The following is a 27,339-nucleotide window of genomic DNA, read 5'->3' as shown; positions in this document are numbered from 1 at the left end:
GGGTACAAATGGTAGCCAACTAAAAAGGTAGAGGCAGGGGAAAAATAGAAATGTGTAGCAGGGGAAGAAGGCACTAACCCACCCACGGGGAGGGTATTGCTTATATCTCCACAGGGAAAGAGGCACCAGACTTCAATCCAGTGCTCCAAGATGTAAATGCAGCATGCCGGCCTGGAGCGGGGAGCCAGTGGAGGGGTCTGAGGGCCTGGCCCCAATCCCAACTACATGCACAATCGCCCCTCCCCCCAGAAGAATTTACTTTAGAGGACAGCACTGAAGCTGCAGCTCAGGGAGAGGGACATGTCTGATAAGAGAACACAGGAGCAAATGAAGGGGGAGGAAGAGAGAGTGGAGCACATCCTGACCACCAGGCCTGGAGGACAATATCACTGCTTAGAACAGCCAATGCAGATTGGACCATATGGCTGACCCCACTATAAGACATGACATCCCTTGCTGACCCATGGCCCTACAGGGGACAACATTGGAGACTCAGTGTTTGGATTGGCCCGATCTGACCCCACCACATTAGTCCACTGAGGTAAGTATAATCATCATAGTAGGTATAGAACAGTGGTTCTCAACCTTCCTAATGCTGCAACCCTTTAATATAGTTCCTCATGTTGTGGTGACCCCTCCCCCAGCCATAAAATTATTTTCGTTGCTAGTTCATAACTGTAATTTTGCTACTGCTATGAGTCAGATGACCCCTGTGAATGGGTCGTTTGACCCACAAAGGGTCTCGACCCACAGTTTGAGAACTGCTGGATAGAAGAAAAGCCACTTATCTCACATTATATGGGTTGAGGTACTGGCAATTGAGTAGGGGACAGACCAAACCCAAGGATGTACATGTCATCCCAACACAAAGAGAGGGAAGAAGGAGGGTGGGGGGAGGGAGGAAAGAGAGAGAGAGATGATATTATTGGGGGACAAGGGCACTAATCCACTCAGTGGGAGGGCATTGTTTATGTCTCCACAGAAACGGGAGTGTGAGTGCAGACCCCACCATGGCATGCTGAAATGGTGGAACAAGGATGCTCTTACAGCCTTTGTTCTCACCCCGGGGCCCCCGGGGTCCCTGCTGTAGCTGAGCCTTAGAGGGCTGACTGCTGTTTAGCAGCATGAGGGCAGGTAATGTTTTCTTGGCCCTCATTCCAGCACCTGGCTAGGGGGCCATCCCAGACAGCCAAGAAATAAAGTCCCACCCTTTTGGGGTGCAGGGAGTCTGAAGCTATGTGGTAGGAGCTGTAGGCAGTAGAGAGCAGCACTGCAAAGGGAATAGCTGGGGCAGGGCACCAGCCACCCAAGACATGATGACAGGAGGCACACGTCAGGGGCTCTCCGTGAGAAGTAAAATCTAAAGTGTCTCTGCCACACAGAACACAAGAGCCAGTATGTATAGCAAGTCTCTTTGAGTCTTCATGGCTACTACAAATGTAGCAGGATTTGAGGGCAATGTAACCACACGGAGCAACCCATGAACAGGGTGGTCTACAGGGCCAGCTCCAATCAGAGCGAAACTGACCCCCTCTCTAGAAGTATGTGTTACAGAGGACAACACTAAACCTACAGGTTGGGGAAAGGGGCTAGCTTGCCATGCCCACAAGGAAGCAAACCAAGAAGGAAAAAGACAGAGTGAGGGACTAGGCCCCATACTGGTACACCAAGTCCTGAGTACTGTGTCCATGCATGGAGCTGCTAAGGCACAGAGAGGACTGTAGGGCTGACAACAGGTGGAGACATATACTAGGGACACATGGCAGGGAGTGAGTCTGGACAGACATTCCCACCCCCCACCCCACTCCCACCAGTGGGGTGAATCAAGAAGGGAGCATAACAGATCAGTAATGGGAGCAACGCAAAGGTACAAAGCCCCTGAGGAGCCCCCAAAACAGACTTCAGGCTAGGAAGGGCAGTTCCCAGACCCCCCTAGGAATGGTGGGATCATAGTCATAAAAGTAAGTGGACCCACCTGGAATTACGTATGTTTTTCTGTTTCTTACTTGCTTATTTGTATTTTTTTGTTTGTTTCTATTTTTCTTCGATCTTTTGTTTTCTTTTTTTTGTCTCTGTTATTGTTGTTTTGCCTACCTATATAAGATAGGCATGGGAAGCAAGGCTGGGGAGAAAGCAACAAGACCAGATTTCTGGAGGGGCTTGTAGGGGGGCAGTGAAGGGAGTGGAAGGGAGCTGTGAGCAAGCAATGCCATAGACAGGGGAACAACTAGGGTATTAAAATCAACAATGAGGAGGATGTAGAGATCCTGAGGGTGTTGGAGCAACAGCAACCTAGCTGAGAGGAATTACTACGTGGCAGAAGAAAGGTGAACATGATGGTAGGACAGGAGGAAGCTTAAAGAAAAAAGAAGAAAGATCTAGGAAGCAAAGCTATGGATAGAGGTATAAATATATGTAGTGTGAAGATATGTAAATATATCAATTCATTAAAAATAGAGGTATTGGTCTATGTACCTATATTTATTTTGCAGTACATTGAGCAAGTGGACGGACTTCTCAATGCAAGAACACTTTGTTCTAACAACCTGACATTCTGTGATGCCCACCCTCCCGACACAATCGCTGAAGACATATGGGTGCATAAGCACACTTGGTGAAGAAAGTTGATGGTGCCCAGCTATCAAAAGATATAGCATCTGAGGTCTTGAAGGCAACTAAGCCCACATGGAAGATGTACACCAGCCTGTGTGTTCATAGAATGTTGATGGGATCAGGTAACAAGCCACCAGAAGACCCAAAACAAACAAACAAAACATATTGTTAAGAATGAGGGGGGTCAGAGCAGAGACCCCAAATCCTTTTGTAGACAATAGGACATCTCCTCACAGAAGGGTCACAAGAAGGGACGAGTCAACCAGGGTGCGGTATAGCACTGATGAAACACACAATATTCCTGTTGTTCTCTGAGGCTGCCTCACCCCCCACTAGCATGACCCTAGACCTACTCTTCAGTGATGCCTAGACTGGAACATGCACACTGATACAGATAAGAGCTCAGGACACATGGAATCCAGGTCAGATAAACCCCTCAGGAAAAGAAATGGGCGTAGCAATACCAGGAGGCTAGGGAGGAAGGAAGGAGGAGAAGAGGAGGAAGGGGGAACAGATCACAATGATCAACACATAACACACCCACCACCCAGGGGGACGAACCACAGAAATGTGGGTGAAGGGAGACAGCAGTCAGTGTAAGATATGAAAATAATAAAAATTTATAATTTATCAAGGGTTCACAAAGGTGGGAGGGTGGGGGAAGGAGAGAAAAAAGAGAAGCTGATAACAAGGGCTCAAGTAGAAAGTAAATGTTTAGAAAATGATGACAACATATGTACAAATATGCCTGATACAATTGATGTTATAATTGTTATGAGAGCCCCCAATAAAAGGATCTTTTAAAAACTGGGGGAATGCAGAAAGGAGAACAGCGGGAGTAATGCTGAAATGGTGGAACAAGGATGCTCTTACGGCCTTTGTTCTCACCCCGGGGCCCCCGGGGTCCCTGCTATAGCTGAGCCTTAGAGGGCTGACTGCTGTTTAGCAGCATGAGGGCAGGTAATGTTTTCTTGGCCCTCATTCCAGCACCTGGCTAGGGGGCCATCCCAGATAGCCAAGAAATAAAGTCCCACCCTTTTGGGGTGCAGGGAGTCTGAAGCTATGTGGTAGGAGCTGTAGGCAGTAGAGAGCAGCACTGCAAAGGGAATGGCTGGGGCAGGGCACCAGGCACCCAAGACATGATGACAGGAGGCACACGTCAGGGGCTCTCCGTGAGAAGTAAAATCTAAAGTGTCTCTGCCACACAGAACACAAGAGCCAGTATGTATAGCAAGTCTCTTCGAGTCTTCATGGCTACTACAAGTGTAGCAGGATTTGAATAGCATGGCCCCGCTGAGGGTGCTTTGGTTACTCAGCTCCTGTGACTGAATCCACTAAGGCAGCAGTTCTCAAGCTGTGGGTCGCGACCCCTTTTTGGGGGGGGGGTGTCGAATGACCTTTTCAGAGGGGTCGCCCGATGCATAACAGTAGCAAAATTACAGTTATGAAGTAACAAAGAAAATAATATTTTGGTTGGCGGGGGGCCGGGGTGCCGGAGGTAACCACAACATAAGGAACTGTATTACGGGGTTGTGGCATTAGGAAGGCTGAGAACCACTGCACTAAGGAGCAACACACATCCACGAAAAGTCCGAAGGTGTGTGATATCTGAGGCTGATCTGTTTAGTAGGAAATGGTGACCGCCACACATGTCCACACTTTTTGCTAATACCTGCATGTCCTCAACTCCTCCCTGATTACTATGTTACCAGTACATCAGACACTTGGTACTTCTCACTCATTGGACTGATAGTCCAACCCTCCGCTGGGCTTGCCTTTGTCAGGTTGGTTCCCTTTGAGGTCGACACCTTAATGGCCAAAGATCTACCAAGTAATGGCGGGGAAACCTAGACAATTCTCCCAGGACCAACAAACTAAAAACACTGTTGAAACTGCAGCCCAAGCCTACTCCTACAAGTCCTGAGACATATTTACAAACTTTATATAAAGGAATTGTTGCTGCTGCTACTGCTTCGGTGATAGTCTCCATTATCCCTGGAAAACCATAATTTCACCTCCAGCTTTGTTTATTTCCTACCTGACAAATAGAGGAGTTCTGATCATGACTCAGATACTATCTATGTGGCCTATGCTAAGTCTCTGCTTTCCCGGCATCAGATTTTGACATAAAGGATGAGCTGGACTGGGATCCTGGCTTCTATGCCACTTAAGCAAATTCATTTTTAGAGGACAGCTTGATCAGGCTTCCCTGCCAGTCTCGCCCTGTGTGCCCACCTTCCTCTAAGATGCAAGGCAACCTCTCTAAACCATCTCCCTGAGGATGCTCTCTGACACTTGGCCTACCTCTGGGACAGTTCTAGTCTCCACTGCTAAGTCTAGATGTGCACAATGGTTTTTTTAAAGTGCACTCTCCTTTACCAAAGAGGCTTGGGCTTTCCTCCACTGTGCATGCTCTTGCTTCGTGGCAAAAGGATTTTACAACCTGCTAGAGTAGAAATTCCTTGAGGAAATCAAAACCATGCCCAATGGCCATTGAGCCCATCCTAACTCATGGCGACTCCATGTGTGCCAGAGTAGCACGGTGCTCCATGGGGTTCTCAGTGGCTGAGTTGTTAGAAGTGGGCACTGCTGGTAGATTCCAACCTCCGAAGTTTCAAATAGCAGCCGAGTGTGTTAACCATTAGATCCCCAAGGCACCCTGCTTTAGTAAAATACCCACCTTTAAACTGATAATCTACAAACTCCAAAACCCAGCAAATACTCCTTGAAAAAGCCCAGAGTAGGTTTAAGAATGAAGGTTATACCTCATGTTGTCATAGAACTAGGGACTATTATGCAGTAGTTTCAAGGCATAATACTTGTGGGATGAAGGTGGAGAAAGGGTAGTAAAAGGGGATTATGGATTGTATTCTTTACTTGGTTTAGAAATTATATCTTAGGTGAAAGAGAAACTTAAACATAACTCTGGGTTTTGAAATGCTATTTTACCTTACCCCTCATTAAAAAAAAAATTCTCCCACTAATTCTACCCCTTCTTCTAACAACCTGAAATCCTAGTTGTAAATCTAAACCTTTAAAGTAGAGGCTCAAAACGTATGCCGTTCAAACAGAAATCATGCAGCTGGCAGAGCTCAAGTTACCCAGTGAGAACTCAATCAGCTTCCCTAGTTTCCAGTAGAAGCATTTCAAAGGTTTCCTACGGTCTTATTCAGTCGGACATTTCCCAAGTGTCAGGGTTCTTCGGTGTGTGTGTGTGTGTACAGGCAAATGCATGCACATGTTTGTTAAAGAGTAAAAGAGTTGGGGACAGACACTGAGAATGAAGATATGAAGAGAGATGAAGGGAAAACAGGTATAAATATTAAAATCCTATAGGATAACTTGCAAGAGAGTCAGTAGAAAACAAGTCCTGAGCTAGAGTAGTTCTCAATATCTGAGTCCAGCCGATGGTATAAGGCTAGCCTAACCATAAATTAAGCAGGTCTTGGAGATGAAACAATACCTGTTTTAAATGGACAGGAATCAGTCCGGCACACAGGGATGATACTATTTAATACCACACCAACATTAGCTTATTCTATAATATCTGTTATTATAAGGTAGGATGCTAGTGAAAGGTCTCATCGAAGACTATTTCAAACCAAAGTACTGAAGAATTGATAAGGAGAGCCAACAGAAAATGCATTTGGATATACCAGTTTATACTATTTACATAGTTTAGAATCCTATAACAATGGTCTTACCAATGCAACAAAGGATTCTTGACATTATCATGAGCCAGTCATTTTGGGAGACTTACATGAAGATGTACAGAGTCATACGAAACTCTTCATTTACTCTCTCCACCATCTGTGCTGGTTTCCATGTTGCTGTGATGCCACTGGTATTTCAAGCACCTGCAGGGCCACTTATGATAGACAGGCTTCAGTAAAAATTCCAAACTAAGACTTGGAAAAACATCTAGCAACTTGCTTCTGAAAGCCCTATGGATTGTAACAGAACATTTTTTCTGATATCATGCTGGGAAATGAGACCTCCCTAGGTTGAAAGAAACTCAAAATATCTGCCGGAAACATGAGGATAGTGTAGGGCAACATGATGTTCTCTTATAGGTGGGTTGTCATAAGTTGGAACTGACTGAATGGCAACTGAGAACCACAGCATTGACTCTCTACAAACCCTGCACCCCTAAAGCCGAAACATTCTTTCACACTAGTCCTCATAAGCTGTCCCCAAGAACAGCAGAAAATGGCATTGGGTTTGCGTATCAAATGCTTCTGAGTAATTAAGAACAGGCCTTTCACCTAGACAGAGGGGAGGTGACTGTGTGGTATTTGCCACAGTCCCTGTATCCTGGAGGCAACATCCCCCACATGTCTTCAGTGTCATCCACAGATCTTCTCCAGGGGTCTTTCACAGGGCAGAGCAAATAGTTAACATGCTCAGCTGATAACTGAATGACTGGTGATTGGAGTCTTAGAAGTAAGATCTGGTAAGACACAGTGTGGGAAGTACACCCGATCTGATCCCACCCCACAGAGACAAAACACTAAAGGCGTGCAACAGAACAGCAAGGGGAACAGAGCAACAAAGTCCCCAGGCAATACCAAACATAGACTTTGGGACCAGGGCTTGGCACCCCATCAGACTTGACCAAAAAAACACTCCTAAAGGCCAACAAACAGTCCTTGAACTAACTACAGGCTTTTCTCTTTTTGTTGTTGTTGGGATTTGTTTTTTGTCATTGGCTTTTGTTATTGATGTTTTGTTTTCTTTTGTTGCTTTGTTTGGCTCCGTCACATTTTTATATATGATATCATCTCTGCAGGTCTATCTAAATAGGATAGGCTGGATGAACAATCTGGAGGAGAAAATAACAGGACCGATGGTTTGGGGGGGATGGGAGAGGGGGAGGGGGGGGGAAAGGAAGTGGTGTTAACAAAAACCCAGGGACAAGGGCACAACAAGTGAACTAAATCAGTGGTGGGGAGGTGTAGGAGGTCTAGTACGGTGTGATCAAAGGTAATATAACTGAGAGGAATTACTGAAATCCAAATGAAGGCTGAGCATGATAGTGGGACAAGAGGAAAGTAAAAGGAAATAGAAGAAAGATCTATGAGACAAAGGACATTTATAGAGGTCTAAATAAAGGCATGTACATATATAAATAATTTTTATATGATGATAGGGAAGTAGATCTATGTTCATTTATTTATAGGTTTAGTATTAAGGTAGCAGATGGACATTGGGCCTCCACTCAAGCACTCCCTCCATGCAAGAATACTTTTTTTTAAAGCTGGTATTCCATCGTGGCATCCCGACACGATGGCAGAAGACAAAGCGGGTGCATAAGCAAAAGTGGTGAAGAAAGCTGATAGGGCCCAGCTATCAAAAGACATAGCGCCTAGGGTCTTAATGACTTGAAGGAAAACAAGCGGCCATCTAGCTGAGAAGCAACAAAGCCCACATGGAAGAAGCACACCAGCCCGTGTGATCACAAGGTGTCAAAGGGATCAGGTATCAGGCTTCAAAAACAAAAAAATCATGTCGCTGTGAATGAGGGAGAGTGCAGAGTGGGGACCCAAAGCCCATCTGTACGCAACTGGACATCCTCTTATGGAAGGGCTGTGGGGAGGAGATGAGCCAGCCACGGTGCAGTGTATCAACGGTGAAACATATAACTTTCCTCTAGCTCATAAACGCTTCCCTTCTCAACACCCCCCCCCCCACCACTATCATGATCCCAATTCGACCTTACCAATCATGCTAGACCAGAGGAGGTACACTGGTACTGATAGGAATGGGAAACACAGGGAATCCAGGACAGATGATCCTTTCAGGACCAGTGGTGAGAGTGGTGATATCAGGATGGTGGAGTGAGGATGGGGTGGAAAGAGGGAATCGATTACAAGGATCTATATATAACCTCCTCTCTGGGGGACGGGCAACAGAAAAGTGGGTGAAGGGAGATATCAGACAGTGTGTAAGATAGGACAAAATAATAATTTTTAAATAATCAAGGGTTCATGAGGGAGGGGGGAGTGGAGAGGGAGGTGGGGGGAAATGAGCTGATGCCAAGGGCTTACGTGAAGGGAAAATGTTTTGAGAATGGTGAGGGCAACGAATGTACAAATGTGCTTTACACAATTGATGTATGTATGGATTGTGATAAGAGCTGTAAGAGCCCACAATATAAGCCATTGAAATTACTGTGGAGCACAGTTCTACTTGGACACATGTAGGGTGGCCGTGAGGCATAGTTGACTCAACAGTAACTGCTTTGTTTTTCCCTGGGACCGTTTTTGCCTGTCCTGTCACACGCTGGAAACGAGTTTAGACATGGTCAACTGCTGGCACCAGGATGGAGCTGATAAGCCACCTCAGTGATGCCCACTATTACAATCTCTTGTCAGTAAGACTGTAACATGAGTAAAATGTACTGCACCAATACTGGCAGAGTGGTGAGCTAACTGATCCATGGCTGTGGGCCCCATGCCTTATCCGTGAAATGAGAGAAAAGAGGTCTCTCTCTCTCTAGAATCGCTATGAGGATGAAAGGAAGGGGGGAAAGAGAGGGCAATGCCTGGCATTACTGGTGCTTATTGTTACTAGTCCTTTTCTTACTACCATCACTTTAATCCTCCTTCACAAACCTTTTTTTCCAACAAGGTAGCTACCACGTGAGCAAATCACTGTCATCACATAATTCTGTGGCATGGGTAGGTAATGAAGAAACTAGACTAGATTGGGACTTGAAGCTGTCTATCTGGAGTTCTCTCTTGGTACTCCATCCTACCTCACTTCAACCTAGGGCGAAGATTCAGTGAGGGCCATTCCTCTGCTTGTCTTTAGAACTCTTCAAATATGTATTGTGTTCAATTCATCAAATGTAAATCAGAGTTTTGTCTATGAGAATATATTCTGCATGCCTGACCAAGCTATGATACCAACTCTGGTCCTTTGTCTGCACAGCTAAAACTAAAACATTTAAAACAAACTCACTGCCGTTGAACTGATTCTGACTCATAGTGACCCTATAGGACTGGATAGAACTGCTCCTATGGGGATCAGGAAAGCCTGTCTTACACCAGTGGAGCATGAGGTGATTTTTAAGTGACAACCTTACAGTTCACAGTCCAACATGTAACCACTATGCCACCAGGGCTCCAGACACCAAGAATGAAGCAGGGAAGGAATTCAGGATAAAAGAAGCTGAGGTAGACATCCAAACTTTATCCCAGCTTGCAACTAGTCATATGGCAGTGTTTATTCCTAGCTTTATATTATAGTCGACATACAACATGTGTTGTTTGTTGTTCTTATTGGGTGCTATAGAGTCAGTACCAACTGAAAGGGACCCTATATACAATGAAATGAAACAACACATGGTCCTGTGCATTCCTCACAATTGTTCTTATTTCTTTTAAAAATCATTTTATTAGGGACTCATACAACTCTTCTCATAATCCACACATTCATCCTAGAGTCATACTGTCTTTTAAAATTTTTTAAATATCTCATATAATTTATTTAGCCCTTATTATCACATCATTTGCTTTTTCAGATATCATAAGCCCAAATCTGTGTTTGCTGTACTAGACTTGGAGGGGCCCCCTATAAGGTAGTAGGTGTGATGAAGGTGTCCTTTTGTCAATATTATCCTCCCTTCTGACAAAGGAAGTTTTCTAGAGAAGGGCTGGTAAACTACAGCCCATGGGCCCAATGTGGCCCACCACCTGCATCTATTAAAAAAAGTTATCAAATAGGCAATGGCTGACGCCATGCTATGATGACAGAGTAGAGCGGTTGTGATAAAAGCAGTATGGCCTACAAAGCCCTTGACGGAAAACGTTTGCTGAGGCCGGGTTTAGAATACCGAGTCAAGGAAAAGTGTACGAAAGAAAGAGCCTTGGTCAAAAGGAACGGTCTTGCTAGTGGTTACCAATGGAGTGGAGAACTCGCGAGTCTTCACAGGCGGATCATGAAGACAAAGGGAACATATTAAGCAAGTACTTTCTTACATGGGAGATATTCAGACATAACAAAGTCAGTGCTTGACCTTTTGGAGCTTAGAATTATCTGCTGGGGTGAAGGTTGCAGCTCTAAGAAAAAGAGAAGAATAGAGACATGGAAAAAAAAGTAATCACCAGCCAAATAATGGCAGCATTGTCATTATCAGTGAAATAAACGAATGCAGCTATACAAAGGGAGCTGACGCTCAGGAATAATGCTGCATGAAAGAAAACAAATGCAATCCACATGCGGTGCATTTTTACTTATGAAAGTTCAAACAATGGTCAGAACTAAATTACATTTGGCTTGTGGATAAATAGTCAAAGAGAGCTGGTTGGATGGTAAATGCTTATGGATAATTGGTAAAATGATCAAGAAAACGGGTAAAATGATTAAGAAAACCAAAAGGCCAATTAATCAAAAATTCAGACTTGTAATCCCCAAGAGACTGGGGACCAGAAAGGGATATAGATGCCGAGGGACACGTGGGGAATTATATATATATTATATATATTTCTATATATATATCTACACACACACATATATACACACATATTTATATACATCTCTACACATATACATACACATATATTTATATATTTCTCCACACACATATGCATACACACACATATATATCCACACACATATACATATATATACACATATATTTATATATTTCTCCACACACATATACATATATACGCATATATTCATATAGATATATATTCACACACATATAAATATATATACACATATATTTATATGCATATAAATGATGTTTTTCCCTCTCTAAACTGGTTGGGGAGTATATGCATGTGTATGTATCAGATTTCTCTCTCATATATTTTATTAAGATTTTTATTTCTATTCAATATTGAATAATACATGGCAATTATTAAAATAGGACTAGCATGACAGGACTATGCTAAGGACATGGCGGGTGCCAGCATGGATTGCAGGGCTCAGGAGAAAGTATTCAGGAAAATAAGGCACAGACATCAATTAAGGATGTTTGAAAGCTCACCTGGGCATACAGTCAAAGAGTGCGCAGGGTTTTTGAGGAAGTGGAACCAGTCAGGCAAAGCAAGCAGAGCCAATGAGGCGGGGCGTCGGGGAGACCAGGGCTGAAGAAGCTGCCTTGGTCAACCCTGCAACGTTTTACAAGCCACGACATAGTTCGCTCTTTGCTGGAAGTGGAATGGGAGCCTTTGGGAGGTGGATCTCATGGCTTATGCAATGCGATCAGGGCTTCTTTGATAAGGACTGTGTGATGGTGGCAGTATCACTTCATTCAGCTATCCTGGAGGCCCCTCAAGAGTTCAGCTGGGTGGAGAACAACATCCATCCCTACATATATGTAGGAATGACGCACATGACTCAAAACAGAAGAGAAACGTCCCACATCAAAGAGGCGCTTCATTAGAATGAAGGACACTGGTATTTCTGCAGTAGAATTTTCATTTCCTTTGTGGGACACCCAATTTCAACTCCCAGTTAATGTCCCTCAGGCACAGCCACCACACATCCGTCTGGGGAGGTTTATGTGTTGCGATGACACCGAACGGCTTTCGGTAGAGCTTCCTGGCTATGATGGATGAGGAAGAGAGGCCTGGAAACCCACTTCTGAATATTAGGCCATGAAAACCCTACCGTTTACAGTGGTTCCATCTGAAACCAATTATGGGGATGGTATAGGGCCAGGAAATGTTTTGTTCATTTGCTCATGGGGCTAACCTGAAAAGATCAAACAAAAACAACACATTATATTGGTATAGGACCAGGAAATGTTTCGTTCATTTGCTCATGGGGCTAACCTGAAAAGATCAAACAACAACAACACATTATATTAGGAGATGCATACAGATTGCAGAGCATTATGTACAGGGGAAAAGGAAGCTTGTGCAAATTTATCTTGGTGTCTGAGCAGAGTTCATCATTACAAAGACATTCCATGGTAAGTGTTTGCAAAGCAAATGCTCCTGCACTCAAATAAAAATCTCCTACCATATGTCAATTTCACAATCATCAGCCTCATGACTCCATGGGACCCATATTGAACAAGCACTTCTGTCTAGGAAGGCTCTTCAAGTCTCTGAAATTATAGGCTACAGGAAAACTATGAATATTATAACATTTTAAAATCACACCAGTGGGGAAATCAGATAAAATGATTTTTTTCTAGTGGTAAAAGCAAACATGTGCATATATAATGTTAAAATGAAAAGAAACAGAAAATAGCACGCTTTCTGTTTCGTCATCACACGACCTAGTTCAAACTTGTACTTTAATTACCAAACAATGTCCAGAGTTTTGGCCTCCTGTCATTTCTATTTCTCAAAATGACAACATAAACTTTTAATATATTATTGCCTATACTGAGTTAGACTAGATCCTCACAGCAAGTCTCTAAAGGGTATAGTGATTTTTAAAGTCCCAAAACATTCCAGGGGGTGTTTATCTTAACATGTGAGCCCTACATCTCACTGTTGAAGGCACTTGCTTTTGTGGGCTCAATGAACAAGACCAGCTCAGTGGTGGTTACCAGGGTGGGAGGACAGGAGGCTCATTGTTTAAGGGTCACTGGACTTCTGGTGAGGGTATGGCAAATCTGGAAATGGACAGTGGTGATGGTTAAACAATTGACTAATGTAATTCATGTTAACGCGTCTAACCCCTATTGAAATGACATCTATCACAGTAACACTAAAGAAGTCAGCCAGTTCCTTGGGGGAGTCTTCTGTGGCCATAGCAAGTCTCACACGACCCATGCTGAACCAAGGGGTCAGGCCAGCTCTACTCACCTCCTATGGTGCCGAACACATTGGACCTGAAATGGGCCCATTAAAAAAAAAAAAAGGTTTTGAACCTCTCAGTTCTCAACAACAGCATTTTTCAGAGAGTGTTTTGCTGCCAGGCAGAGAAATGTATGTATTGGAGCCTGGATGTTGGGAGAGAACATTTGGTCACTGAATTCTTGTCAGTCTATCTTCTACAAAAAGCATGCACAGAATAAGCCAAGGGACCATAGCCAGCCCCCAGCTCTGAACTCGGGCAGAAGACTGAAAGATTAAATACAGAACACTCGAAAGGACCCAGTTCTCAAACTCCCCACTCAAAATCCACCCCCACTGTTCACTGCAGAATAAGCTTCACAAGGCTTTGAGAAACAAGGACTCCAACCTCTGTCCTAAGTCTTTAGTTACCTGGTGAGGTGGACTTGTTAATTGGTAGTAACTTGATTACTCACTCAGATGGCCCAGCTCAACACTAACTAGAACCAGAGCATGGAAGCCCTGCGGAGGTTAAGTTCTGTGAAAGGAGAAAGTGAGAAGGCAAGTCAAAGAGGATGCTTGTGGGTGGAGCTAACTCCAGAAGGTGTATGGAAAGGTAGACAGGCCTCAGAGCCCAAATAAAGGGAAGGCGAAGGAAACCTCACTCATTCCACACGCACTACCAAAAACGTCAACCGACATAAATTTTATGTGCCAGCACTAATTTGCACTGCTCCTCTTTAAGGAGCTGACTTGTTTGGCCAGTGGCTCGGACTGCTCGGAGACAGCCTTGTTCTTGTGGATGTAGTGAGCCTGGGACCATGGGCTAGAGCTCTGGGCTGTTTGCTCCTCCCAGGCTCTGCCACACATGCTCAGGACATCTGGGGCACAGAGAGGTCTCTGAGAGCCAACCTTTTGTTGTACAGATGATGCGGGCATGATTGGGGGGCTGGGGGAACTACTCAGGGGCCCCAGCCATGAGCAGTAGAGGCCTAACTGAAGCCAGGCTATCCAGCCATTCTTCTAGCCTGAGCACCACCAAAAGAAGGTCTGTGGTCCTCCTGCTCTGGGGGCCTTCTCTAACTGCAAACCCTTTCTGCTCTGGACCCTCAAGCCCAGCCCTCACATGAAGAATTAATAATTGCCTCCTCCCAGCTGTGGACTTTCTAGGTGACAGACAGTCCCACTTCCTGACTGGCCATGAAGAAATTTAGTCTTGAAAAAGCAACAATAAAATCCACATGCCATTCATCTCTTCCTTGAAACAGCTTCATTCAGTCTTTGTTTTACATAAAATCCATATTCACTAAGAAAGAAAGAAAGAAAAGAAGAAAAGGCAATACCTCATGCCTAGAAATCACTTTAATTAAAGAACAATTTAAGTGACTTGCTCCTAACAGAGTATGGAGAGAGAAAAACAGTGAGTGCCTCTTCAGTGTAGACACATGGCAGACACCGTGTTCCCCAACTGTTCAAAGTTAGCTTCACCACTAAATAGGTGTTGGGTCAGCATGGGGCTGATGCAACACTTCATCTGTGATATCGTTCCTAAAATATATAACCCCAGTCTGAACATGACACCTGAGCAAATATCAGAAAACGCAAGTGGGAGGGGCAGGCACAAAATCTTGACAGGTCATTTTCCTAAGCGTCAAAGTCATAAAAAACAATAAAATACCAAATACCTAATCCTAAAGGAGATTAAGGACGAACACCTCAATGCAACACAATGTCCTGAAAGAGGAAAAGGAAATTCAAGAAAAAAAAACAAAACTAGTGAAATTTAAATCAGGAATGAGTGCAGTTACCAGCATTTTTGTTACCGCTGTTGTGTACTTTGGAGTCGATTACAACTTATAATAACCCTATTATATGATAGAGTCGAATTTCCCCATTGGGTTTTCTAGTTTGTTCCTGAGTTAATTTCTTAGCTTTGAGAAACATACAATGATTATGTAAGATGTTAACAAGAGGGGAAGCTGGGTAAAGGGGGTATAGGAATTCTTGGAGCTACTATGAAACTCTTCTGACATTCCAAAATTATTTCCAAATTTTTAAAATGTCAATAAAGATATGCATATTTGCCTTGCGTTAAAAGAGCTAGAGAGACATAGGAGCTGTTGGTGTTTCCAACTAAGTTCTCATAGAGTGGGATTTGGCAGGAAAGGAGATAAGGTCAGGGGACAGAGAGACCAAAAGTTGAAAGTTCTGAAAATTCATTTTGAGTCTGTGCTATTGAATGGATTTGGAGGCGTTTCTGCCACCTGGGAAAGGACTTGAACTAAGCACCTCTGCAAATATAATTGCTCTCACCGGTACACTCATTATTGGCATCAAAACTCTTCCTCCTTCATTCTCCTGTTCTTTTGCAGCACCATTTCAAGCCTCCAGCCTCAAAAAGTTCATCAGATGGCAGACTCACTGTGCGGTGCTCTAGAAGTGTGGGGTCCTGGTTTACAACTGCCAGCAACAGCACCATGACAGGCTGTATAAAACCAAAGCCTGGGGCAGGCTGAAGCTCTAATTTCAGATTCCTGGACACTGAGGTAATTCTGTCAGAGAAGGCATCACCTGTCCCAGACTGACCAGTAGGGAGCAGCGACCTCCACCCCCAATTGACCAGTCAAGAGAATATGCGTGGTACTACTCACTAACCACCACTGGACAACGCTGATGCCAGAAGTTTTCTCCAATAAATTTAAAGAACAGCAACACTGGACTGCCCCCGTCCCTGGCCCCATAAAAGCCTGAAGAACAAAGAACTCGGAGCTGATCCCCTTTGGGCGCTGGGTCTCCGCTGTGCTTGGCAGTGGAGGGAGGAAGTCCTAGCTCGATCTAGAAAAGTAAAACTCCTTTTGCTGTGTTTGCATCTCAACTGGTCGTAATTCTTCCGTGTGCCCAAGGTGAGCTCGCGTTCCCTTCCCCAATCCAACAGAGGCAGCATAGACAGTCAAGTTTAGGGAGGAACAGGCCCTCCCTGACTCAAGAAAGCTCCAGCTCAGTGCATGCAAATCAGGCCCAACGGGAAAGAGTGCTTCTAGTTGTATTTTGAATGGATGCCAACTACTTGAACTGCGTTGATCTAACCTGACTTGGTTCGTTCCCAGTTTGCCACCTTTGCAAACTTTATATAGCTGGCCCTTAAAAAATAATATTCAGCCAGAAGACGGGCTCATGTGGACATTGCATCATCATTTCACATTTCAAAGAAAGGCTCAGCTTGGGGCACAATTAATAGTCCACTCCTGGCACAACATTTGCCGGCCAGTTGGCATCATCTGTCCCTTAGCTCATTTGGAACCGTGACCAGTTGTGAGCCACAGCGAGAGGAGAGAGAATGCGTCTCTTCACACACCCCTGGCCCACACTAAGCCTCATATCCCGTGACACTAAGGAAGAAAGGGCACTAGAGGGAGAAAAAAAATGCTTTAAGGCATTACAGGAAATTCCCAGGGAAACAAACAAGATCAGGTTGGTTTGGGGATTTTTTTCTTCTCTTCTCAAAATATTTAATTCATTTTAAAAAGGACACATTCTCAGCTTTCTTTCCCCCATATCACTCTGGGCCACCGCAGTGGCACACATGTACTTAAGCCAAACGGGCAGCAGTCCACTTCTGCCCTCTCCAGCTGGGCCACGGGGCTTTCCCCTGGCTGCTTCCTCTCCCAGACAGAGGTAACGGAGAGAGGGGCCCCACTGGCATGCTAGCTCCCAGGGAGGGCAAGGAGCCACACACACGAGCTAAGGCATTACATGCACGTAGAAAAATAACACCAAGTGGTTGCCCGCGTTCCCAAACCGTAAGACAGCAACAGCCACCTGGAAGTCATCTTTGCCATTTTCTAGAAACATTGATTGCACTGAATCAACATGTTAAAGGAGCCCTGGGGTTGGGGGTCGGGAAAAAAACCACGAGTGTGTCCGTAAGTTGAATTTGTAGGTTAACTCCAAACAGGTGCATACAGTTCTTAATTTATCCTTAAGTTAGTGCAAAAAACCCTCAGTGCCTTTTTAATTATGTAAAAACTGCACGCAGCAGGGAAGGTGATTGTGAAGAATTTCCTGGCTCCAATGGTTTCAAAGGGAAGGCGCCTTTACATAATATTAAGGGACAAGTATAAGTTACCTGCTAAGTCAAATGTTTGGATGTTCCTAATGCAGGGACTTACTGTATTGAGTAGAAATGTTATATATGTTCAGCCACTTCATAAAATTGGCCTCTAATCCCAAGCTCCTCTCTACAAGGACGCAGAGAGACCTAGGAACTTCCTGTGTCCCCTGTTCTGGTCTGCTCCCTCCTTCCTCTCTCATGAAGGGTTGTTCAAGTCCTCTAGGAAACGAAAAACGAGCAGGCTGCATAATTACATTCCTCACCATGATGTCCTATCCGAAGTCCCAGGAGCACTCCTCGTCCTCCAGAGTTCTGAGGGCACTCAGTCTCCACCTGCAAGCTTAAATCGCTGAGAGGAAGGTGCTCAGGCAGAGATGTACATCCGGTGGCCACTTTGACCCAACCTTCCTATCAACCTGTCCCACCCACCAAAAACACTTACACCCAATCGCCACAGAGCCAATCCCAGCATGTGGTGACTCCATGTGTGTCTGACTAGAGCTGTGCTCCATAGGGATAGAGTGGTCGGTGGATGATTTTTAGGATCAATTGTCCAGGCCTTTCTTCCAAATTACCTGTGGGTGGATATGAACCACCAACCATACCAAAGCTGCATGAAAACTGGCAAAAGCTGGCAGACCCTTATTAATCTCCAAGTCTGGTATATTAACTGCAACCTAAGTGAAAATATCAAGTACAATGAACTCTGCTTTATTTTTTAAATATTAGCTTTAGGGCCTAGGACTTTAAAGATTATGCTAGTCCATTTTTGAAGTCAGCGGCTATACAGAATTGAAGTCAAAGGCTCTCAAACTGAAGCTAGAGTCCTGCTGAAAAGTTCCACAGACCCATTTGGGAAACTAAATGCTCGCTCTTCATAAGCGTCCTACCCTTTAATTGAGTACAATGAAGCACGCATGGAATATAAGAAAAGACCTGCATACAGTTGAGAGCGATGCACCAGATCACGTAAGAACTCCCAGGCCACAGAATGGACGTGGACTGTGCAGCAAGAGCTGTTACTCGTCTTACTCCTACAGGCTCGTGGCTGTATATGTCACCCATGCAACTGGATGTGGCCGGGTCCCTAAGTTATGGTCAAGGGGGTATAAAAAGCAGTACCTTCAATGACTGAGGCATTCCCTTAATGGGAAGGAGTGGTCCCTTCCTTTCCCACTGGTTGGTGGAAACATGACAGAAGGGCCTGGCTTTCCAATAGCATGAGACTACTCTGTCAACCACAGGCTGATTTTATTAACAGATAAATACACTTCTACTTTGTTTAAACTCCTCTTGCTTTGGTGATTATCCCTGCACAAACGAAATTAATCCAAATGAACACAGAGTGTTTGAAGTAGGTGAGGATATGGTCTGATTCATGTTTTATAAATGCCACCTTTGCTATTAGTGAATAATACATTGCAGAGGTTTGAGCGGAGAAAACAGGAAAAGAATCGATTAGGAAACTATTGAGGTTACACGGGTGAGAAATGAAATGGCTGTGCCTATGGTGGTGGCAGGGAAGGTAGAGAGAAATAGATGAACTCAGAGTCTAATTTGGAGGTAGAGCTGAGGGGAAGAGCTGACTAAGAACAAAAGAGAAAACAGAAAGCATGACTCTGACATTTTGGCTCAGGCAATTGTATGGATGGTGGGTTTTACTTATTAAGACTGACCAACAAAGAGGGAACAGCTTTATGGTGTGGGAAGAATAAAGGTTTTATTTGTACCACAATGAATTTGAAATGTCCTTTGGAAATTCAAGAGGGAATATCAAACTGGTAGTTGGATGTATGAGTTTGTATTTCAGTGGAAAGTTGGTGGGGTTGGTACGCATGGACATTATATAATGTCACGAATTGAGTTAACAGGAAGGAAGTACTGATAGACAAATGCTAGAGGTCACATCAACCAGAATAAGACTAAGCAGGCCTGGTGTTGTGGAAACAGGGAAATGGGAGTGGTCAGTCAGATGCTCATGATAAACTATCATGATAAAACTATTTGATCGATTTTACCCATTGCACTGAGAGTTTGATTAATTTGGGGGGAGGGTATTAATCTTCAATAGTATCAACCAAGAATTAGGTTTCCTGTCTGTGGAGGAGGAATACACATATATATCATTATTGTTGTTAAGTACAGTCAATTTGATTCCAGTGCATGGCCGACCCTTACACACATCCTCTCACTGATTCTTGTGTTTGAACCCATTGTTGCAGTCCATCTCCGTGACAATCCATCTTGTCGGGGGCTTTCCTCTTTTTCCACTGCCCCTTCACTTTCCCAAGCACCATGTCCTTTTCCAGGGACTGGTCTCTCCGGATAGTACACGAGTATGTAATATCAAAAGTACATAAGCCAAAGTCTCACCATCCTTGTTTCTAAGGAGCATTTTGCTGTAATTCTTCCAAGACAGATTTCTTTGTTCTTTTGGAATCCCCATGGTATTTTCAGCATGCTCTGCTAACACCAAAGTTCAAATGCATCTATTTTTCTTCGGTCTTCCTTATTCAATGTCCCACTTTCACATGCAAATGAGCTAAATGAAAATGCCATGGCTTGGGTCAGGTGTGCCTTAGTCCTCAAAGTAATATACTTGCTTTTCAATACTTTAAAGAGGTCTGTGCAGTAGATTTACTAATCAGAAATTCTAATTCAACCTTTGAATTGTCTGGCTTCCAGGTAAAGGGTAAATTGTTTTTACTAAATCAATGATCTCATAAAAATACTGATGCTCTGGCATTTTTAAAATCATTCCTGAGAAGTCAAAACTTCATGGAAGTAATGTAACCTAAATTTACTTCTATATTATAGCGAATCTGTGTGCCATGTGAGCTTTGCTCTTCACTCCAGTGTTCTGGAATTTTTATTTGATGACTTTCTTTATTTCTCTAAGACTGACATGGTGTTTGGATAATTTGACCTAGAAGACCATCTATGACTATTCCATCTGTAAGGTAATTAAGACATCCATAAAGGTCATACGACCTCTTTAAAGCAACACAAATGTGACACTTCTTGTTTTCTTTCTGATGGTTAATGCATTGCTCCAACAACTTCTCAGTTATATGACTGAGAAACAAAGTGACAAGTTTAATAACTTAGGCTTGATGCTCTATCTAAAATTTTTCAGCATTACATTTTAAAGTATTTCCTTTTGATCTAATGTTGTAACTTTTTTTTAACCTTATTTGGTTTTGCATTGGTTGGAGGATTTTCCAATCCAGAGTTTAAAAAAAACAAAACCACGTGTGTGTGCAATGTGCACATATTACTATAGATTAACCATGGTCATATTACGTTTTGCCATCTAGCGATAAGCTTTTGCCTTTCTGAACTAAGAAATTTGATGAAAAATTCCCAATAAAAATGGACTATATTGAATTATATTGGATGAATATCCTGACTTGAACCCTACTGGTATAAATCAAGATTTCTAGAACTCTGAAAGGTGATAGGATTCATGAATTACAAAAATTCTCAAGAACAGAAATTAATTACTAGGTTAGTCTGGGTACATTAGAGAAACAAATCCATAGAAAACCATATGTATAAGAAAGAATTTTATATAAAGGGCAAGTGCACATCAAGAAAATATCCCAACCCAGTGCTGCCCAAGCTCACAAGTCCAACACTAACCCATATGTCTGACACCAATCCACAAAGTCCTCCTCCATCTCACAAAACACGCAATGATGCCAACTGCAGGAAGTTCAATGAAACCGTGAACGTGTAAACATCTCAGCGCTGGCAGGGGTCTCCACACAGTTGCTCCAGCACTCAGGGCTGCCCCAGGGTAGGTCCATATGGCTTCTCCTCGGGGAAGTCTTTCAAGAAGTGAGCCTTGCCAGCTGAAGCAGGTAAGTGGCTATGGCAGCTGCACCCTGGTCTGACCATCAGAAAGCAAGAGACCCGAGAACTAGAAAGGCAAGGCTCACCCAGCCAATTATCCCTTTGCCCTTCAATTAACCCCACATGTGTTTATCGGCCAGGTTGGCACCATAAACTTTAAATATCTCAACTACTAAATATATTAAATGTTTCTATAAATTTTACATATGAAAATATTGTAGGCATATTAAAAGTATCCTCTAGCACTTTTCTATATTTTCCTTTTTGCTAGTATTTTAAATTCCACACCATTGGCTAGATTAATGATATTAGTTTTAGAATGGTCAAATGTTCCATGGTTATTTATGTTACTTCTCAAGCTGATAATGCTGCCTCCAAGTGGATCATGGATATATACATATATATATATATATATATGAATCTATTTTGAACTGGAATTTAATCTAAGCCCTAATCTAAGAACAATTACTTTTTATGATGTAGCCCTGTTCAATACTAGCCTTCATGAAGTGATCCCTGAAGATATAGGTGCATAGAAAAGTGTGGTAGGAAAAAGTAGATGGTGGCTGGTTATCAGAAAGAATAATAGGATATGGAGGCTTGTCTTAACCAGCAGCCATCTAAGGGAAGCGTCACCTAAGTCCACACAGAAAAAGCACATGTGGTCAAAGAATTATGAATAATATAATACAGAGGGAGAAATTATATGAGAGCTTCGATCCTGAGTACCCGATTTGCAGAAGGTTATGACAGTGAAAGCCTAAAATCCATCTGCAGAGTCCTCACATAGATTAAGTCTCCATTGAATTCCTTCTGGTCATTAACCCTCAGGCAGAGTGCACTGGAAAGTGAATTACCTCCATCCCTCTCCAACCAACCCAGAGAGGGGCAATCTATTTTAGGGGCTTGCCTGGGGGATCATCATATTGGGAACAGTACTAGGGATTGCATAATCAGGAGTCATGCCTTGTTAGTCTGTGTTAGTCTGGGTAGACTAGAGAAACAAATCCATTGACACACATATGTGTATAAAAAAGAGATTTATACACAAGAGCAAGTGAACACTGAGAAAACATCTCAGTCCAGTCCAAATCAAATCCATAAATCTGATATCAGTCCATAAGTCCAAAACCAATCTATAAAGTCCTCTTCATACTCACCAAACACATGCAATGATGCCGAATGTAGAAGATCACAGTACCATAATGTGTCAGTCTGGGTAGACTAGAGAAACAAACCCATGGACACACATATGTGTATAAGAAAGAGATTTATATACAAGAGCAATTGAACACTGAGAAGACATCCCAGCCCGGTCCAGATCAAGTCCATAAGTCCAATACCAATCTATAAAGTCCTCTTCAGACTCAGCAAACATGCAATAACGCCAAATGTAAAAGATCACAGGTCAGTGGGCAGAAAGTCTTTGGATCCAGTGTCATTGGAAACATCTCAGCACTGGCAGGAGTCTCTGAATCAGGGTCAGTTCATGTGTCATGTCAGCTGCTATGTCTCCCAGGCTGTGAGCAGAGAGTCTCCCAACTCCGAGGAGGAAATACCAGATTTCCCAGAATTCTCAGGAGAAGGCCATGCCTACACAGAGGCCTTATCGGCTATGATCTGATTGACAGACTAGACTCCACCCCCTTCACTCATAATTCTTTCAAATGGACACTTATATAACTACCACATAGTCTTTCCCTGACTGTCTTTGACCTGAAGAGTCATGCTGAAAGTCAGCAACAATACTTTCATCTACAACAGGTCTCATAGCTATAAGATAATTTAGATAAGCAGTCAAGAATGAGAGAGGGAGGTAAAACAGGTAACCTACTGTTAATCAAAATATGAGAAATATAGCAATTTTTAGAGAAATTAAAAGTGGAGTTTTCTGTAAGAGCACCCTCCTTTGCCAAAAAACCAAAACCTTTTATGCTTAATCAGTAGGGATAGTCTTTTAAATCATGGATGCCATTAGAAAGGCCATTACAGACAAGAAGCCAGGCATGAAGCATCCCCTACTGAGGTAAGCAGTAGAGCATCGAGCTTCAGGGGATAGTGGTCTGGCCTTGGGGGGAAAAAAAGTATATATAAATAATTGTTCTGTGTAATCATTGTAACACCTGATTTTTTAATCACATAGTTTGGGGTGTTCTTTCCTATGATTACTATAAAACTTGCTTCCTGTCTCATAGTTTGGGGAATACAAGTTGCCTGAGTTTCTGGGTTTCTGAAGCAGTTTCCGGGTAGCAGACTCCATTGTTTCCTTCAGCCTCGCGCTTGCAGAATGACCTGAAGGATTTCTGGAAACAAGTTGGTGTCTGTCTTTGGCTGAAACAGTGACAGGCAATCCCAGCCCCTTGTTCCTGGAGACATGGTCAGTTCTGCCAGATCCGTCTACATACTGTTCTCTAAGCACTTAAGACAATGCCAAAGTTCCTCTTTAGAAAAACTTTATGGTGATTAGTTGGCCTTGTTTGATAGGATTATTCGTGTGAGAGAGGGGCAGGGAGAGAAACGAAAAGCCAGTGTTTTTCTTATTTGGTTGCCTTTTTTTTCTTGTATAACTTTTAAATGTGTAATGAGCACTGCTTGCATTCGTTTTGATTCAAATGTTCTTGGGGCACGGGTTTCTAAGTGGTTTGTTGTAACACCAAGGATTTGCCCAGCTTTGCTAAAGATTTTCGTTTGTTCTTGTCTGAAGGGTTAGAACAGAGGAGGTTGGGAGGAAAGGAGATGCGAATAACAAAGGATATAAGAAGGAAGAAAGCATTCCAAACTTGACCCACCCGTTGGTTGACATGCTATGTGAATGACATGGAAGTCCAAAATCCACTGTCAGGGCTCCCACAGGATTCAGCTTCTAGTGACTCCCTCTGGAGTGAGCATATTCCAGAGATGTTATTAGCCTTGCTTGCCAGCATCTTATCAGCACTGGAAAGTTCATTCCAGCGGATGTAATTAGGTTAAAATATAAACCTTCTCATTTGATTTTCCTTTTGATTCATCTTAAAGTTGTGTCGGTTTTTCGTATTTTCTGCTTTCTTTTTGGTTGAGGTAGATGTTTTGTCTAGTCATTGTTGTTGTTTCCGTTTGTTTGCCTTCTGTCTGTGCTTTGTGTTATTTTCTTTATAAGACATCCAGGCTAGGTAGGTCAGTGGAGATGACGACTGGACTGATAACTGACTAAGGGCATGGCAGGAAAAGATGGGGCAACGGGGAACTAATAGCAAAGAGGACAAGAGGAAAATGCTCTGAAACGGTAGTGATGATCGCAGCAATCTCTTTAATACGATTGACTGATTAAATTGCATGACATGTTGAGTACGTATCAATAAAACTATTTTTTAAAAATAAATTGTGCAGCAGTAAAAAAGAAAAAATAAATGGAATGAACAAGAAGCTAGTGAATTTTCTGTCTACTAAAGAGAGCCGTAACTTCTCGGTCTGCATCCTTCCCTCTCCGTGACTCCACACAAGCTCCAGCAGCAGTGATGGAATGGAAAAGCCAACTGTGCAAACATTTGCTCCTACTGTCACAAGTTGAAAAGGAAAAATGCCAAAAAGGAGATCTTGGAAAAATAGCACAAGAGTAATTATCCCCTGAAGAGAACATGAAATGAGACACCACAGTGACCCCCACAAAGGAAAATGGAAAATAAGATCCAACCACAACCAGGTCAGAGAACCCCATTGTGTTTTAGGGTAATGATTACAAAGGGGAAAAAGGGACTTGGGCACTGCTCGATCCCAGGCGCCCAGCTTGGAGCTCACTGGGTGGTACATTCTGACGTTCAGTTAAACCCTTTTAAATAAAAAGATGTATGTATCATAAAGTACCTTGGTAATCGCTGACAACTTCAAATGCCCATGGGAGTTCAAATGATCAGGCTACATGGCTGGCAGCACCCCGTGTATTGCTACTCAAGACAACGATTGAAACATGAGAAAGATCACAGCTTAGTCCAAAGGACAAAGCTGGTTTGGGGAAATGTTATGTATAGTCAATAAAAACTTGGATGATTACTCTTTTAACTTAATGTTTTCACATAGTCTTTTAACATTTAACTTTTTTATAGAACCGCTTATAAATCCAAGAGTAACTCACTGAATTAACTCAATCTGTTAAGCTTAAAAAATGATTATTGTCTCATGGAGGGCAACTCATGGGACAAACAGAGTGTTCCACAGAGGATAGAACAGCACACAGTACACGTTTTCTCTTTTAAAGAGCCAACAATGACAGGGGAGCAAATGAGGGGGGAGGAAGAGAGAGTGGAGCACATCCTGGCCCACCAAGCTTTGAAAACGATATTCCCGCTCAGAGCAGCTAAGTCACAGAGAAGATCATATGGCAGGCCCCACTACAAGACATGACTTCCCTTACTAACCCAAACCCCTACAGGGGAAAACACTGGAGACACAGTGTGGAAATTGTGCACAATCTGATCCCACCACACCGAGGCAAAACACTAAGGGCGTGCAACAGAACAACAAGGGGAACAAAGCAACGAAGTTCCCAGGGAATACCAAAAATTGACTTTGGGGTCAGGGCGTGGCACCCCATCAGACTTGACCAGAAAACACTCCTAAGAGCCAACAAACAGTCCTTGATCTATCTAGAGTATATTCTTTTCTTTTTGTAATTGGTTGTTGTTGTTTGTTTTGTTGCTTTGTTTTGTTCTGTCTTGTTTTTGTGCATGTTATTATCTCCGCAGATCTGTCTAAATAAGATAGGCTGGATGAACAATCTGGAGGAGAAAATAACGGGAGTCCCGGGGAAACACTGGAGAGGGGGAGGGGGAGGGAAAGGATGTGCTGTTAACAAACCCAGGGACAAGGGAACAAGTGATCCAAAATCAGTGGTGAGGAAGGTGTAGGAGGCCTGGTAGGGTGTGATCAAGGGTAATGTAACTGAGAGGAATTACTGAAACCCAAATGAAGGCTGAGCATGGTAGTGGGGCAAGAGGAAAGTAAAGGGAAATACAAGAAAGAACTAGGAGACAAAGGGCATTTACAGAGGTCTATATAAAGGCATGTACATATGTAAATATATTTGTATATGAGGACAGGGAAATAGAGCTATGTGCATATATTTATAGGTTTAGTATTAAGGTGGCTGATGGGCATTGGGTCTTTACTCAAGTAACTCCCTTGATGCAAAAAAACTTTGTTCTATTAAACTGTCATTCCATGATGTTCACCTTCCCTACATGATCGCTGAAGACAAAATGGGTACATAAACAAAAGTAGGGAAGAAAGCTGATGGTGCCTGGTTATCAAAAGATATAGCATCTGGGGTCTTACAGGCTTGAAGGTAAACAAGAGGCCATCTAGCTCAGAAACAACAAAGCCCACATGAAAGAAGCACACCAGCCTGTGAGATCACGGGGTGTCAATGGGATCAGGTATCAGGCATCAAAGAACAAAAAAATCAAATTATTGTGAGTGAGGGGAGTGCTGACTGGGGACCCAAGGCCCATCTGTATACAAATGGACATCCCTTATGGAAGGGTCACGGGGAAGAGACGAGTCAGGGTGCTATATAGCAATGATGAAACATACAACTTTCCTTTAGTTCCTAAATGCTTCCTCCTCCCTCACTATCATAATCTCAAGTCTACAAATCTGGCTAGACAAGAGGATGTACACTGGTACATATAGGAACTGGAAACACAGGGAATCCAGGACAGATGATCCTTTCAGGATCAGTGGTGAGAGTGGCCATACCGGGAGGGTGGAGGGAGTTTGTGCTGGAAAAGGGGAACCGATTACAAGGATCTACATATAACCTTCTCCCTGGGGGACAGACAACAGAAAAGTGGGTGAAGGGAGATGTCGGACAGTATAAGACATGACAAAATAATAATAATTTATAAATTATCAAAGGTTCATGAAGGAGTGGGAGTGGGGAGGGAGGGAGGGGACAAAATGAGGAGCTGATACCAAGGGCTCAAGTAGAAAGCAAATGTTTTGAGAATGACGATGGCAACAATGTGCTTGAAACGATGGATG

The 27,339-nt window shown here is 43.2% G+C and overlaps 1 protein-coding gene across 1 annotated transcript in view; it reads right to left on the bottom strand.

Moving 5' to 3' along the window:
- The window catches only part of SLC22A23 (solute carrier family 22 member 23), a 284,246-nt gene that overhangs the window by 183,858 nt on the left and 73,049 nt on the right, over positions 1–27,339 (bottom strand). The window lies entirely within an intron of this gene.

Source organism: Tenrec ecaudatus, chromosome 7 (genome assembly GCF_050624435.1).
Source record: "Tenrec ecaudatus isolate mTenEca1 chromosome 7, mTenEca1.hap1, whole genome shotgun sequence".
In the NCBI taxonomy this organism is placed as follows: Eukaryota; Metazoa; Chordata; class Mammalia; order Afrosoricida; family Tenrecidae; genus Tenrec; species Tenrec ecaudatus.
Note: the sequence above shows the minus strand (reverse complement) of the source record. Positions and strands in the feature narration are given on the sequence as shown.